Here is an 18,359-nt window from a genome sequence, read left to right as displayed (position 1 = left end):
CTTTTTTATCAGCATCAGAGGCCGTGGTGTGCACTGAGCTCTTCCACCGGAGCACTACACCCATTAGCGAGCGCAGATGGCAGGGGGGGGAACTATCCCTCTGGGGCCAAACATGGCTCGATTTGAGTAAGATCACTGTGTGGTTCCTGGCAGAATCATCTCTGAGATTCCTCGGCACGGACGCGATCAGAAGGACTCGTTGCTGAACTCGAACTGAAGGCCTTTTTAGAAATTCAGATTCACCCGACCACATTACCCCCTTCAGGCAGGACAGGCTGCGCTCTGGCCAAGCAGTGAAAGGACCATACTGTCCGCGTCCTTTCGCAGCACATTCGGAACAAATGAATCAGCTAAATTGTCCAACTGTCTGTCTTGGTTTTATCGTTTTGGTTGGAAGAATACAGTATGATCTTTGTATTGTTTGATTTATGGAGTCAAACTGAAGCAAACACTATTAATTTTGCCCAGGGGCCTGTAAATGCCACGCTTGTAATCCACTAGGACAACTTCCACAGTCATGGTGTAATTCATGTGTGTGCATACATCAACACTTACAAAGCTGCAGGTATCCTACATTCCTCATGGAGGGGATTATTTACTGTATCATCATTGTGTGAACCCCCCCCCCCCCGTCGGCATTAGGGAGCATGTTTGAGGGAAGATTTGTCCTCTCGCACAGAACAGGCAAACAAACCCCGCTGATTTATCATCACATAAAAATGGCAGTACGAGGCACTCTGTAGTTTTGCAGTCGTAAAACAGTAAGCCTCTAAATGCAAGAAGATGAGTTACTGTGAGCTCTGACAGGGTCGCAAACAGAGCGATTAAGGTAACGGCTCTCATATTTGACCTCCAGAACATACGCTAACATTGAGTTAAATAGGGAGACAATGCCAAGGACAGCTGCGTGAGATACTGTGCTTGCGCTCAATTCTTCTTAAAGGACTGGTTCAGCTTTTGAGGAATTGTGCTAATTTGCTTTTCTGTGACGGATTACAGTTGAAGAGTTGAAATGCTCTACATGCTTAAGCATGAAGACTGGAACATTATCCACGTGTTCAGTCTAGTGTTAGTCTGAAAACATGTTTAACTCCAAACCTTCATATGCATACCAGCACTTTAAAAGCCCAATAACTGACAGGGGTAAACATCATGTGATTCACACTGGCCCAAAAAATAGGCTTTTCACTTTTTTTTTGTAGAATGGTGGATACATTTTTTGGAGCGTGATAGTCCTATCACTATCATAATTGTTTCTCTTACTATTGTTTCTCTTACTACGCTTCTAAAGCCTTGAAAGTGCTTCTTGTTTGTCAGTTATTATAATATCTTACTATGTCACCAATGTTAGTTCTGATGAGCACCAGAATTATTGCCCATAATCATTAGTCCCTGGTGCTGCAATCAGTTTATGAATAATATTCAGACACTTGCCTGCAGGCTGTCAGTTTGGAGGACAGCGTGCGAAAGCCTTTTGTTCAGTTTTTGTTCTTCTCCTGTGCACCTGGCGATCTGCAGGTGTGCTAAACTTATTTGTCTGTGTTCACATCACAAATGGATGAGTGGGACTTGCATAAATCCCAGAGCTTTCTGTTTTTATGCTAAGCTAAGCTAATCTACACCCACCTTTAGCACTACTGACATTTATGAAAGGTACCTACCTATTCATCGAACTCTCAGCACAATAGAGAACAAACATATTTCTTGAAATGAAAAGCTGTCCCTTTAGAAATCTACACAGCTCTATGGTGGAATACAAGCCTGTGAACTTCCACATGTTTTGACAGCGTTGCTATGTTGCTGATGGGATTTTACTGCGAATCCCTGCAGAGATGCAGCTTGTTTGCCTTTTCATTACGCTCCATCTGAAGTGGCTCAAGTGAAAGGCTTGCGATGGCACTAAGTCATTTTAATTAACAGCCACCATAATTATATCTTTCCTTATCTCGACACTTTCTCAGACTCTCTTCCCTCCTTCCCCCTGTCGCCTCTCCTCTCTCCTCCCTGTCTCCCACTCCCGACCTCTTTTTTTTTTTTTTTTTTCATAAACTTGGCAAGCCAGCAGGTCTCATGAGGCTTTCCAGAGGTCCGGATCACGGAAATGTCAGTTTGGTTCATATTCAGCTTGAAGTGAAGAAAGACATGAATCAGAGAAAGCTGGACTTCGCTTTCTCACATATAGCTTCGTATTCATTCATTCATCCCCACCAAGTTCAAGTTCAAATATTTTTGCAACTGATGAGATCATGTTTACAGATGACATCACATGTAGACGTATGTACACATACCATGTGAGCCCCCCCGAAGTCAAGAAAACCCTGTGGGATTATAGTATCATATGGTGATGTCATCAGGAGGAGGGTGCTGGGTTATCCAAACTGACATCATCATTTTGGAAAGACGTCCTAAAACACTGTTATTATTTAATTAAGCGGCAAACTAACACTCTTTGAGTGAGGTGTACGTGTGGAAACCAAATGTATAAACTGTGAGCTCAGATAATCAAACATCACGGCAATTTTCATCTTAATCCTTCATCTTGCTGCCTTGTACAGATTTCGTTTGAAATCCTTCATTCCTTTTTGTTGGGGGTCTGACATGCCCGGGCTTTGGACAGGATTTTTGTTTTCTCTGCTGTTGAGTCTACAGACTGCAGACAGTGATCTCAGCTTAAGGTTGGGCTGGCATTATCCCGCTCCTCGTCTCCAGATTATTCTTAGTTTGGGTGAGGTCCCATAAGACAAATGTGCTTGTGTCCCCACAGTTCATCGGATAAGGGAGACCTGCAAGTGCCAATTTGGGGATTTGAGGGGTTTCCATGAAGGAGTGACTGGTTTGACAGAGCTGTTTGGGGGATAGTCAGGTACGGTAATGAAAATGAATGTGAAAACACTTGACGTTGTGGTAATACCTTTAACATAAGTAACAACAGACACAGCATACTGTAGCTGGAGAGGGTTTAAATGGGTCCTCACCCCCCAAATCGTTCATGGTAAGTGAGGCTGAAGCTACTAGAAACTGCTAAAAACAATATTTTTAGGATCAAATGACTGCATGTGTTGCGGGAGGTGCCACTTACAGTTTAAGTCTGTGACTTTTCTGTTAACGTTCCTTCTCAAACAGAATTACCTCCATTCATTTCTCACTTATTAGTATACAGAGCAAGGTAAGAGGATGAACTGCAGCTCCTACTATACTCAAATGTCGTCATCTCATTTTCGTCGCACTTAAATTTTTTACACTCGAGTTCAGAGTTATGTTATTTGTCAAAAAATATTAGTACTCACTGGAGTGGAGCTCTAAGGCTTTAGAACTGAGCTGACAAAAGGATTTGTTATAAGTAAACTAGCTGCTCCACATAGTAGAGCACTGAAGAGTTTGGACTATTGTTAATCAATGTTAATCATTATCTGTGTGTGCTTGATGTGTGAACATGCAATTATTTGCTAACATGTCTGGCATATCAGCTTTAGTTGTGTTTACAGCTATTACCACATTGCCAAACGTCAATAATCCTGCAGTGCTTTGAGCTTGGCACTAAAATGAAACAAAATATAAAAATGTAGTTCCGAGCAATCTCATTGGTCAACTAGACATTTAGAACAAGCTCAATTCAGCATGACAGCATGCTTAGCTCATCAGAAAGACATTACTATGGCATTTCAATTGCAACATTGTAACTGTCAGAGCTGGAGGAAAAACTAGCAAATTATCCAGGAAATGCTCATGAAAATTTAAGATATAATATATAAATATATTGTTTTACTCAGGGTGCAATATGGGAAAATACTTCTCTTTTCCTTTTGGTTTTGAAATTGTAGTGGTTTGAGTTTTGTTTTTGTTATTTCCTGTTTATTTTGAAATTCTATCCACGTGTTTTGCTTTCCACTACCTCCCTTTTTCTGTTTTCCTGCTCTTTTTCACCTGTGTTCATCTGTGTCCCATCAGTTAATCCCTCCTTGTGTATTTAAAAGTCCCATATTATACTGTTTTTCATCAATTCCACACAGCTGTCAGAGGTCCAACAACACTGTATTCGATATGCATTGCCCCAAACCCATCCGTGGTCCTGAATTTCAGCTGTCTAAAAGTTGCTGTGCTGACTACACCGTCTTCTGTAATATTAAGTGAGCATGCTATGCTACCAATGATAATCATGGTCACGGTCATATATGTTTAGCAAGTTAGCATCACCACTACAATGCAATTTGTGTCAAAGCTGCTACAGTATACAGTATTTCACTTGACACTAAAACACTAAAAATGTCAAACTCATGGTGGCGCAAGATGAAAAGACAGAGGATCAGAGGATCTTTCAGGGTTCATTCTCTGGGGACCATGAATGACCTCAAATTAGTTGTGAATACACCCAGTAGTTACTGGGATATTTCATTCTGGACTACAGGGGTTGATCATCAGGCTGGCTGTAAATAAAGGCAGCATTACAATGTGAATAAAAACATTTTTTTTCTTTTCTTTTTTTGTCTTCTCTTGCATCACACATCTGGTTCTGCTTTTATGGATTTTGTTGGCTTAAAATGGGACAGATCATCTGTCACTGCTGAAATGTCAATGCTGTCATACTGCGTCTGCTGCACAGCTTGAGTAACATTTTGCGTCAGTTCGCGAACTAAATACGAGGATATGTCTTTCACGCCCTCCATGTGGGAAGCGCCGCTGAGCTGGACTCTGCTCTCTGCTCTTATAAGGAAGACTTGTTGATAACTTGGGTATCCCAAAGTGAACACGATGTGATGATCTGTGGGTATGCGGAGGTGAGCCAAATCCCCAGAGGCGCACCAGATTAGGTGAAGTCGGGACAAAACATGAAAGGGTCGACGTGGTGAGCTCACTTAACCAAAAAAAAAAGAGAGAGAGAGAGAGAGAAAAAAAAAGGAAGATGCCATTAAAATGAGATCACTGCAGGAGTCTCCCTTTCATAGCCCCAGTCATTTCTGTGACCAGAAGCACAAAGCTGGCTCCAAACACCACAGGAAGACCAGCGTGCTCTTTAGCCTGCTTATGTAAGAACACAGCATCTGGGCCGAGACTGAGAGTTTGATGCCCCGCTGTAATTTGAATTCGTGTCCGGTCCCTCGGTCTCAGTGTCTCACGCTCCTCTGAAGTTGTTCCTCATTATATTAAGGACTTGTTTGCACAGTGTGATTAGAGAGGGCATGGGCCAGAGGAAAAGATCAGCGCCTCGTTACCTCGGCCAAGCCCAGAACTCTTTATGTGTTAATGCTCTACCGCTGTAGCTGTCATGTTGCGCTTATCTCTGAGGCTGTAAATGTTTGCCCAGGGAGATAAAATAACTCATTTGACAGTGTTTTTTTGGCCCCACATACCTGCGCTATATCAGGTGGATCCGTTAATAATCATCTGGCCTGTGTTTTAAAAGGTCTGAAAGGTCTTATCGTTTATGTTCCTGCTTTCAGAGCTCACGTATGTGGGCACTTAAATTCCACCACTTTCACCTTACGTACAACCCATCCGAACACCCTCATTCGTCACACCTGGTTCATGAGCACTGTTGACCTTCGGCAGCATTTTGCAACAATCCAGCTCCGTGTGGGTGAGAGATAAAGCCTGGATTCCCAGTAGCAGTGAAAAGTGAAAGGCCTTTTTTGGTCATATTACAGTAATCGTAGGCCAAATAAGCCAATCGCTGGGAAGGACTCTGTAGACTCAGCACTGAGCCGCATTATTGCTGCTTGACCCACCTCTGGCAGAATTCATCGGCATGCGCTAAACTGTCTGAGGAGGGTTGTTTGGGAGATTTGGATCAAGGAAATAGTTTAGATCCTGATGATTGAATTAGGATTTATAAAACCGATGATCCCCCCCCCCCCATTCTCAGGGCATGACATCTTAAGAATTTTATTTGCTTTTTTGTGTCTTGTGTAATGTCTTTGGCAAACACTGTGAAATAGATATGACCTGACGTGTGCGGTTCTTTCTGGAACTGCACAGACACAAGGGGGAGTGCAGTGCATATATTTGCAAGTCATTTGGAAACTAGCTTTTCACCACAGAGTCCTATTATTCCCATATTGAGGGGATGCACAATATTTTATCAGCCGGCACTGATAACTGATAATTACCGGCTTGTCATGGCCGATACTGATAAGATAACTGATTTTACATATTTGTATTTTGAATAGGAGTTCCCACACCTGAGGGTAACAAAGGCTAACATTTAATGAGCAAAAATTAATGATTTAATGTTGATATCACATTAAGATTTTTTAACATTTTATCTCATCTCAGGACACTGGAGGAACAGTTTCTGCACTTGTGGTCCCTCCTCTCGAAGTCAATGGGTATTTGAATTTTTGGTTAAAATGCCTGAAATAAGTTATGTGGTTCACACAGGCTTAAAGGTCACAATCTGCAACCTGTCAAATTCATATTCAAAACAAATAGGGGGCAGGATATCACCAGAGAGAGTTCACTGCTGCCTACTGTAGCCAGAGGAGCTCTGGGATGAGCCAGGACTAGCTGGTTAGCATGCTAAAGGATACATTACAACACAATACATATTGTCATGAGTCATTATGTGAAAACTATTATTCCTTCAAATTCTGTTTTAATCCTAATTTCAGTACATTGTTGAATGTTTTAACTAAAATTTGTACATATTGAACCTTTAAGTTTTTTTTTCAAGTTTTGCTATTTGATATGAAAGACATCAAGTCAAAACTCCTGGTGGGGAAGTTGATGTCCTGTGACTACGGTGTTGTTTCTATATCATCTAATGTGATAACTAGCTTTTTACTCCTGATGACTTCATAAATGCATCCAAAATGAATAGAAGTTGTGTTGAATTATGAAGTATGTAAAAACATGTATCATAAAGCTAATTTTGCAATAATCCAACAAATCCAATTGAAAAATCCTATTTGCTTCTTTTCGAGGAACTCATCGGGATGCTTCTGCATTAGCCTACAAAAATTAGCCTACATGCTGCGGTTCATCTCCTCCTCCTTCACGCTCTTCTTCTCTGTGTGTACTCACAGATTGCACAGTTTAAAGGTGCATACCACCACCGAGCAAATACTGTATGCTTGTCAAGCATGTATTGACTGTCCATCATCTGTCTCTGAAATGAAATTCATGTCAGAGGAGAATGTGCTGCCCTGTAGCACTTGTTGATATCCAGCAGCACATCCTGTCTAGCACTTTCAGAAGAAAGGAACAGACTGTGGCACTTCCTGTCTGTTAGTCACTGTGAAAAGTGTTTCCCTTGGGGACAACCCCTCCGCCGGAGAGGATGTGTTAAAGAATGGGGGAAAGGGTGGACATTTGGTGGATGGTAATGTTTGTCCCAGCTGAGCTAGTCCCACGCAAATCACACAAAAGCAAAGCACAATCCCACATCAAGTGTTCAGATTACTGGAATTTAGTAGAAACTGAAACCTAATGACAGGAAGTCCTTTGGTGTGTGTGTGTGTGTGTGTGTGTTTGTGTATGTGTGTACTTCAGGCGTTAAGAGGCTCTCCTGCATGACTGGTCTGCAGAGGACTGTGACTCCTAACCTCCCCTGAAATCGGTGAGGTTATGGGAAGGTGTCGGTGTGATGACAGACACTGGCTGGCCCTCTGGTAATGCTGTTAATGGACCATCATGCACAATTGGATGCAAATGCTGCCTCAAAAAGACAAGAAAGGACACACTCGTGCACTCAAATACAATCACTTACATGTAGACGTATCAAGGATGTATTTGGAAGAGACATACGACACACAAACTGACAAGAAATATAGAATTGATGCATGTAGCATCACCCTCCACCATGTACTGTGCAGCTGGTAGGCAGGTGATTGTTCTCTCTGTAAAATCCAAACAAACCCCAAAAGTCATTATTTGTGGCAGTGTTAAACATATACGAGCAGTCAGTTTTTGTTTCACCACGTTACCACGGCAACCGAGCAAACAGAGCAACAGGATCCCTGAATGAACCCGACCTTCGACCCGCAACTGTACAAGCACCAGCCAGTGAGATTAATTAGCTTACTGCTGGCTTTCCCTCCATGTCTGCGGGCCTGTTCCCACCCAGCAGACACCCAAAACCCCTCAAGACATCCTGAGTAAACAATGATGTCAGGTCGCCATGTGACAGCGGCTTTTCTTTTGTGAGAATATATAGGCAAGTAAAAGGTTGGAAAGGGAATACTTCACGAAAGGAATGCTGAAGGATTTTTTTAAGATCAAGGACTTCCACAAAGAACAACAAACAGTGAGCTATTCTCAGTGTTTCAGTTCAGTGGTGGGGATGAGAGGCCAACTAATCGTTCTCAGCCACCAACAACAGCGAAATGTTTAGTGTTGCTACTGTGTGCGCTGTTGTTCTGACATGGGATCAGGCTTCTTTTTCTGTTAGGTAACTGTGTGCACATCCTACCTGTGTTTGTAGGTGCAGGGAAGCAGCTTCATGTAAAGAATACATTTCAACAAGGTGACCACAAGTACTCAGTTACAATGTGATCTGGTTATATTGTATGTTCCTTTTCATAGACATATACATTGTTAAATATCTTTGTGTAAGTAGATCATACATGTATATATGTACACCGCTGAGTCTGTTAAAAAAGGCCGTTTTTGTCTTGCTAGGTTGTCGTGGTTCCCCTCTGAAGTCCACATCAAGAATCTGAACATCTGCTGAATGGATTGCGGTGACATTTGTACAGATGTTCCTGATAAGTCCTACTGACTCTGTGATAGCCTGGCCTGTCCTTTAGGGCCACCGAGGTTCACATGTGTGGTTTTGAGTGAAACATCTCGACATCTGTTGGATGGATCACCATGACATTTGGTGCTGGATCGTAATAACTTTGGTGATCCACTGACTTTTCATCTCGGCCCACCATCAGGTCAAAATTGTGGTTTGCTCAGTACACTGAGCAATTCTCACCGGTTTGAATGGGCACCATCTTTGCACCTGGTATCAAATTCTTCTATACAAATCTATGCCGAAATCCCTGTATCAAATTGTTCAGGCTAACATGTTGGGCAGGAACGACACCTTATATTACATGACTAATGTAAGTTTATGCCGTCCCAGTGTGGTTCTCAGTTGGTCTGCATCATCTCCTGGGACAAAAAATGTTGGTCACCAGTCAGTCAGCTCTCTGTTTTGTGCAGGGCAGGTAGTGTATACTTGATGAAATTATCCTTAGATGAATGTGCAACCTGGACAAACAAAACAATGAGCTAAAGGAGGCTGTAAGACTGTGGATTTTGGTGTTAATTCCTACAAATTCCATCAATTTGATGACGTATTACATCACATATCAGAATTTTACTATTTAGTCCCAGAAATTAAATGGGTATTTATCTTTGGATGTGAACGTGATGAAAATGCTCCTTCCCTGACCTTTTTAGTAGCCCAGAGTTAGTAACAAAAATGAAAATACTCAGTGCTTATCTGTTCCCGACTTTAGGAAAACATCCCGTGTACAGAGAGAGAGGGCCTAGACAAACATTTTTTTTCCATCCAGCCCACTGGAAGATGTAATAAACTGTGACAAAAACAAATGCACTTTTCACTTATTATGCAGGAAACCACAAGATATTAACAGATGATTAATTCTGGGACTCAGCCAGTGCTGGTGTTTCTGGAGAGCTCACCCCCCCTGTTAAATCCTCTCAGTTTTACTACTCTCCATTAGAGAGAAGCCTCCGTGGCTTAGTACCCAGACTCACTCCCCTCGACCTCACTCTGTACCATCCACTTTAGATTTAGATTTCACAAGGGGAGAGGAGCCAGAGCTTTGTCAAGGTTATGTTACACAAGCTTTTTGTGTGTTGGCAAAGTGCATGAAAATAAAGTATGCAGGTGTTCCTGTGTGCGTATTTGTGTTTATGTGTCACCCTTCCTGGCCAGGTTTTTATAACAGAGGGTCATGCCAAACTATGGAGCTTTTTAAATGCGGACTCTCCCTTCCTGTGATGGAATTCCTCACGTCAAAAGAATTCTCCCAAACAACCCGTGTAATTACAGCTGCCTTTTCAACAGCATCCTGCAGTAAGTGGATTATCTGGGGTTAGATAAAGAGCATTAATGAGGAAACAAATCCTGTCAAAATCTAATGGTTGGTTTTTAATTTATTTCAATTCCTTATTGTCCTAAACTGGCATTGTGAGCATACTAACATTATTCAAAAACCACGGTAGGACTTCCTATCACATTGGAGCAAAAGCTGTTTTTATTAATTTATTTGAGAGAGAATGTGAGGGAGGGGGGCTGGTGCGCTGGTATGTTTTGTGCCCGAGCCAAATGCAGCCCGCTCCCAGAATGCCCCTAAATGACCCCAGCTTCTCATCGTCAGTCTCATCGTCCACCAGCACGAAGGACAACAACCAAAGTAAAACTAATAAAGAAGATTAGATAAAAATAAATTACAGAGTGCGGTGTTATTTCTTCTCGGTGGGGAAAGAGATAGAAAGCTTCTGGCATGATGTGTTTTGCATCGTTTACAGCGACTTTTTGTAGGCAAAGCTGACGTTATCCTTCTTTACCAACACGGTTGCTGTATTTTTACAACTTGTAACAAGCAGCCTGCTGTATGCAGCGGTGTGTGCTGTAGCTAATGTAAGCTCCCTAACTGACCAATTCTTTTACTTTCATGTAAATCAGCTCCACCACAGAACTTGCCATGAGAAGTTCAACCCTTAATTATTTTAACTAAGTTAAATTACTGCTTTTATTAGCAGATTAATACGGCCTCCATGAAAATTTTACCAGCGCGCCTTTCTACGTTGTTTTGGTTTTCGTCCATATCCATAAAATTTGCTCTCCACTTAACGCTCTCTACTTAAGTAATTAGGTCCTTTCCACCCTGCTGTTAGGACACATGAGACCCAACAACAACTACCGCTCTGCTCGCTCATGGACTCACCTCTTTGGTTCAGCCGGGCTCGCTGCCGTGTAGATCGGTGTTCTTCAGCCCTGGTCCCCCTCAGGTTTAAGATGTTTCCCTGCCCCAGCACACCTGATTCAAATTATAGGTCGTTATCAGGCTGGGCGAGCCGATTATTTGAAACAGGTGTGTTAGAGCAGGGAATATCTAAACGCGCCTGGTCTTAATGGGGTTAGAACTCAACGAAGCCAGAAACTGAATGATAGAACAGTGATACTGGATTGTTTAAAGAACACAACCAGTCCTGTCTTTGACGCAATGTCAGATGCTCGCTGTCCACACTGATCCCTTATTTCCCCTATGCATTAGGTTTCATCGTGTAAACAAACCAAGTTCCTGTCAGCTGTGCACTGGCGATCAGACTGGAGACGTACTCGAGCAAAAGTTGGGCGCGTTTGCGAAGATCCATAGTTTGTCATTTTTGAACAGGAAACTTTTATAGCGTGGCATTTATGTAATTCTCTACTAATGGTGTGTTTTCAGCTTTCAACTTTCAGCTCCCTGGCATTCTCCCTCCAGCCAGGTGGTACCTTGCTCAGAGCGGTAACGTTCCGGCAGGACAGTCCAATAGCAAACAATGACATCAAGCTGCTTCGGTTTTGCTGCTTCTGGAACAAAGCTTGAAAGTTCCGGTTTCACTTCGGCTCTCTGTCCTTGGGACTAAAGTGCAGATATCTTGGCCTCTGCTGCTTTGGTTTATATTTTTATGGAGCGCGATGTGAAATTGCTAGAGTGCCGCTTTTCAAGAAAAAAATAATGCCTGTATAAGCAGCAATGAATACAGATGCTTGTGTTACTCTGGGTAAGTTCAACATTCTGCTGATCTGGCTACATATCCCAGCAGTCATAGGAGACGTGAACTGCCTTCCTTCCAATGTCGTGATGTATAGACGGCTAATTTTGTTTTTAGCTGAACAAATCTTCCATTCATGACCAATGCATTTACCAAAACTTCTCTGATCAGCATTTCCCATGGTGTAAAGATGCTTCGGGCTGTGCGGTAAAAGTTGACTAGCGGTCACATTGTGCACCGTGACATAATTTGCTTAATTAAATATAAATCCAATTACTCTATCAGACTGCCAGCCTTTCATAATGCTAGAAATATGCCTAGTGTGCCTTGCAAGCAACATGTTGCTAGTAAACAGCTACATAATTAAAACTGGGTAAAGTCAAGATTGCGTCTGGCTCCATATTTTGAGATTGTAGCATAATATAACAGTTTGGAATGTGCGCAAATGCAGGATAGTACGCTCTGTCACTCACCCTCCATGAAAACACGGGCCACCCTGGATCTTGTGGACGGGAGGCTGTGCGAGGGGGGTTGGCGAGTCAGGGTGGAGCTGCGTCTGTGGCCTCTGAGGGGACAAGTTTATAGTTCCTACTCACCACCGAGTGCTGCTAAAAACTCCACCATGGCTGAATTTACACCTTACGCTCGTAACAGTCTACAAAGTGCTGATTCTTCATTTTGCTGCAACTGAAATACATTTACTCTGTGCTGAATAAAAAAATAATAATCCTACCCTACATGCACGTTAAAGTCATTGCTGTTCAGCCTTTTTACGACTTTAAAAAGGAAAGTTTTGTGGGAATGTTATTTTGTCCTTTTGTGCGCACTACAAAAGTCTTTAAAACCTTGAAAATGTAATGTGGCGTACTCTCCAGATATCCTGCATGTATGAAATCTTCTGTTACACTGTATCTTATGAACGCTCCCAGTACAGAGCAGCACAGTCCCAATTCCAGTTTCAGCCATTCACCCTTTGCTCTGGAATGTGAGTCAGTTACTCATTAAAAAAACGCCAAGGTTAATGAAACCGCCTTGGATAACGAGCGCATGTGAGTCAAAAGTGCTCACTTGAATTGCCAAAACTACTTCACTTTTTTGCTTCATCATGAGCAGAAGCTGGGTGCTTTTTAACTCGTTGAACTCGGCTTTTGGAAAATCTCTGTGCAGGAGTAGTTGCAGTCTGGATTCGTCCGCACCAGAGAGCTGAACCTCTGTATTTTTAGCCGAGCGCAGGCGGTAATCATCTCTCTCCTTTGGGTGTACGGCTGGCGACTTCTCTGGTCACCAAGTTCCTTTGGTGAGTTTCCACGGAAACCAGACGAATGAGTCACTACACAAGTTCAGCCAACTCAGCTCCTCAGTTAGGGAGGCGAGCCCCGGGTTTCCAGCTCCCGCCTCCCCCCCCCCCACCCTCTCCTCTCTCCCCCCACGCAATGGGACTGGAAAATGAAAATGGGGAGAGAAAACGGTGGCTGGATGGTGGCACGCTGCCCAGTTCTGTTCTTACTTAATCTGCCCTCTGCACCTCCTCCTCCAGCTGCCTCCTCCACGTCCCTGCTCTCCCACACTCCTGTTTTCCCTCTTCATACCCATCACTCATTTTTAATTTCTCACTTTTGCTCTTGCATTCACTCCACCACCCCCTCCCTCCCAGCTTTCATTTTTACCGTCACCCCTCCGCTGGCCTCGACCTCCACAACTCCAAGGACACTGGCAGCTCGTAAGAGTGACCAGACTTACAGTAACTGCTTTAAAATAAACAGCTTCTCTGTTCCCAAAAGAAGTCATTTAAGGTGACAGCAGTCTGTTTGCTAATCTGTCATGTCTGGGAGGTTGTGAGAGGCCAAAGATCTCATTTTGGTGAGTCAAGCTGTCACTGAGTAGTGCGCTGAGTACTCGCTACTTTTTGGATTGTGATTGCAGCTTCTGATGGTGAACGCATCCCGTGGGTGCTCATATCTCACAAAGAGCATTTATTCAGTCAACTACAGTCAATCTACCGCAGTATGTAGCATTGGCCTCCTGTTGAATTCATACTCAAAACATATAGGGGGCAGCATATCACCAGCGTAACCACTGGCTGCTGTCAACTGCAGCCTCCATAAGCTAATTAGCTCAATTAGCCATGTAACTGATGATCCCATTTACTGACTCCAGTATGCCCGGACTATGAGCTCAGAGCAATGCGGTAGTGTTGGTGCTAACGCTACCAGCACAGGAGCCTTGGACTGCTGGAGCTACCCGGTTAGCATGCAGCTATGCGGCACGTAGCATATCTTGGCAAATTGTGAAAATGTTACTGTTTCTTGATTCATCGGCAACTGAAAAGACAATTGGAGACATTAAGTGGGACATCGGGCCATATTTTAAAGTCATTCATTAACTTCTGTTAGACAGCAGCTAACATTAGCTTCCAAATACTTTCCGGCTAACACTGCTATTTGATAGTGTTACATGATGTGATAGAAAATGTGTAACTTTTCTTATATATATCAATGTACATCTTGTACACATTAATTTAAAACTGGATGCAATCATGCAGTCATATTAGCTTAGATATCTTTCATTGATTCACATTAGCTAATGGTTTTTGAAAAATGTTATTTTACCTTGACATGTGCCCCATGTCCCTCCAGATTTTGGAAAGGTAAACAATCTGTCAGATTTCATGTGTTTATATGACTTGCAACCTAGAGCACAGTGGCATAACATTATCCCAGCACCTCCTACCCTGAACATGACGTCAGAAGATATGATCTATACATAGACATCTTTGACATAAGGTCATTTCTCCACATTCTGTTGTCTTTGTCGATTTTTGATGTGTTTTAAAGTAAAATTGTTGCATATTGCACCTTTAATCCGTTATTTGTTTTTCCACCACTGTGTTTGTTTGCTTCCATGTCTTGGCTACTTTCTCCTAACTTTCCCATCACTTTATTCATCCCTCATGTCTCCCAAACACACACCACACCCTTTTCCCTCCACCACCAGTCCCTCACTTCCCCTCTTTTTTGCTCCCACTGGGAGGAGGCCCAGCGGTGTTGGGAGCACTGGATGACTGACTGACTCACACCAGACACACCCAGCAGATGTGTGGGGCAGAGGGAAACATCCAGAATGCAAGTTTATGACAGAGAGAGTGGCGGAGTGAGTCATTCTTTATCTGTGTTAAGCTGGGCAAATGTTTTATTCTGGTAAAAGGAGAAGGAGATGAAACAGTTAGACCGCGAGCATCTGACCTGCCAGGACTGACTCATGCTCGGTCTGGAGCGAGTTCTGAATGAACGCCCGCGCCTCCAGCTTATAATGTTTATCTTCACTCATGACAGTCGCTGATAACAGCCCCTTTCCCGGTAAATAAAAGGATCTGGCAAGTGAAAAATGAGGCCGTTTGTGAGTTTCTACACTCGGGGTGATGCAATGTGCTTGCAACACTTGTTGAGTCTTTAACATGTGAAATATGTGCTCAAATTTTTGGGGGATTGCAACATGTATCTTCTGGAGAAAGTACATGGACGGCACATGAAGAATGACATGTCACCACCCTTACAGATTATAACATTACCCTCCTATTTCTTGGTGTGTGTGTGTGTGTGTGTGTGTGTGTGTGTGCGTGTGTTGTCTCAACTGCAGTGAAATGTCTCATGCTAGGGACATAATAATTTTTATTGGCATGTAAAGGGCAGGCTCAGAATTTGTGAAGTATGTCTTAATACAATTGTCACATATGACATGTGTATGTTAAAAAAACTTATAGCTGCTGTAACCATTCTTCTTACCCCGAGAGGCTGTCAGCTGGCACCCTCTTAACACGACTACACTAGACTGAGGGAGAAATACTGCAGTAATGTTCAGCAGCAGCTGATACAGTGCGTCATATAAGCTGATTTCGTCGAATTAGCCAAATCAAATGAGTATCTTAGAGTTAGGGTTTATTTTTGGGGATGTGTCTCTGCTCACACTCAGTGGAGGGGTACGTCCTGATAGTTACTCGTAGGCTTCTGCAGGTGACGATTAGGAAGAAGATCCGCACTTCTCTAACTCAGGCTGCCTGACGTCATGCATTTTAGCCCGAACGAGTCCATGGATTCACGAGACGGGTGAAAGTGAAAGGGTTAGACTCAACTATATAGGTGCCAATCTGACTCTGTGCTTAGTGTAGTTCAGGATAAGGATATGTTGGCCCACTCATTACAGTGAAACCACATTTGTTATTGTTACCAGTTTGCACATGATTACAGCTCATTCTTTATGTTGGCTAGTGGTTTGCATTCGAGCCACAGTAACATTGCCAGTGTTGGCAGCAGCGAGTGTTTGTTAGCAGAGTGAAAGCACTACATGTGTTGTTCCCCTTTAGGAATTTCTCTAGTTGCCCACTGGTGTCAGTGGTGACACAAGCAGATATTTTGATGAGACATCGGTACGACATGCAGCCAAAAAATGAGTATTTATTCAAATTGAACCTAAAGGAACGTGATGTTTCAACCTGCACTAGCGTACAGTGGCAAGATTTATACTAATATTTCTTTACACTGAGGAGAGGAAGAATAATAACTGGTAGCCAAACATCATCATCGTCTTGAGTTTTGGATTACAGAGAGATGAGTTAGAGATAAGAACACCTCAGGAGGCCTAAGATACACTTAGTATGCTAAGATCACTGTAAAGCTGGTAGCTAGTTAATGCAGCTTACCAGTTACAGTAGTTACCAGTCGGCTCTGGCAGTCTCTCTGTGGTGACCAGGCCGATAGAGGAAGTCTTTGAGAAAAACAGCTCTGATAATGAATTTCGAAGTCAGAGAGTCCGTTCACTCTCCTTTACTATAGTTTTGGTGATTAATGACTGAGCAAAGTGAATCCCCTGCCAGCCTCCTCTCTCCGTGCAGACAGAAAGGTATTGTTCCTCCACCTCTCCATGGGGCCCAGGAATCACAGGCATGCACTAGAGTTGTGCACTTTTCCCCCTATATCCCTCCATCTATCTCCTGTGTCTGTCAGTCCCACCATCCCTCTTTTTTTTTTAATGTCCTGCCTCTCTCTGGAATTCCCTGTCTCCCTCCGGTCTGCCTGCCCTGCCTCTGTCAGCGGGGCCGGAATACGAAGCGTCTGGCTGCAACAAAGGCTCAGAGCGCTCCGAGAAGACAGCTTTACGACTTCACCCACAACAGCAGATAGTGAAACCGGCACGAGGAGCCTCCCACTGTCACACGCACTTCACACATTAACAGCTGTGGGGCACAACAACTTTACACTGGACACTGGCGCAAACGAGGAAGCTGTAAGTTTTATGTCAGACGAGGTTGGGAAACCAGCCTTGATTAGAATCTGACAGAAAGATCGATGGCGCGTGGCTGTGGAATGTTGCAAGTGAATATTTCCATAAAACCGTGACATTGTGATGATGAATGGTGCATTGATTTGGAAAGGTTAAGTCTAGGCAGTGTAATTATCTCCAAATGTTCAAAAGAATTAGCCAATTACGGAAATCTCCCGCTCCCCACATCTCTATCAGAAACACATGAATGGCCTATTAACATAAAGTCATGCACTGATACAACTGAGACCAAAAGAGGTCGGTTTGTATCAAAGCGCTCACAGGAATGAGACGATCAGTGCGAATGTAAATAAACAGAGAGCAGAGTCACAGGACTGCTCGGCATGGCATGGGAATAGAGGCCTTCTGCCTATTATGGGACAAGTCTAAGAACTGTGGGTCACAATGTGAATTTCTCAGAAACTGGAAGAATGTCCTGCATTAGCAGCAGCATGTGGGAGGATGATGGCGAGAGGCCAGACAGCCATCATCAGTGTCTGTATGCATGACGGAGGAGTTGACTTACAGACGGGTGAGGCTGTGTGATGTGTGATCAAGTTTTGTGTGTTTTCACAGCAGATTTTAGATGTTTGCAACTGATATCAGGGTTTAAGGAATGGTTTGGAAAATGTTGGGAACAAAAAAAAAAAGTTTATTCACTCTCTCGATTGAAGATCATTGGTATCACTACTGCCAGAGGCCGGTTAGCAGAGCTTAGCATAGGTTCTGGAAGCACAGGAACTGTTAGGAGCAGCCATTTTTGGAAGAATTATCCAGATTATATCCTTAAACGTACCACAAGATAGTTTTAACTGGTTATGAAACAGTCTGATCTTAATATTAATACTTAATACCGCTATATATGCAACACAAGCATCAAGACCATCAGTGAGAACACTGGCTATTTCTGTTTAAATATTATGCTAATTCTTAATGCCTATGACTGATTTATGGGTTTTCGATAACTGGGTTTGATAAGTCATAAAATGACCACTAGCTTTTATGGCTGATTGCTAAGGATGAAGGGAGGAGTCGGTGTTATGGTACCAAAGTATAGTTCACTCATTTGTCCACGGCAGCTGCCAGAATCAACAAAAAATATACGTTTCTTGTTGCAGTTTTGAGTAAACCATGATTATGACAGTGTAAAAATACTCTTGTACAAGTATTCCTCCAGTAAATGTACTTGTTAATGTGTTCATCCCTTTAAAGATGAAACTAATTTATACTAATATAGCATGAATTTGTACATTGGGAAGTATTACATCTTACTGATATAATAATGTTATAATTTGTTTGTTGATTATATTTTTAATCATCTGAATGAA

The sequence above is a fragment of the Acanthopagrus latus genome, chromosome 7 (genome assembly GCF_904848185.1).
Source record: "Acanthopagrus latus isolate v.2019 chromosome 7, fAcaLat1.1, whole genome shotgun sequence".
NCBI lineage: Eukaryota > Metazoa > Chordata > Actinopteri > Spariformes > Sparidae > Acanthopagrus > Acanthopagrus latus.
The sequence above is the reverse complement of the archived record's forward strand: the minus strand, read 5'-3'. Positions refer to the sequence as shown.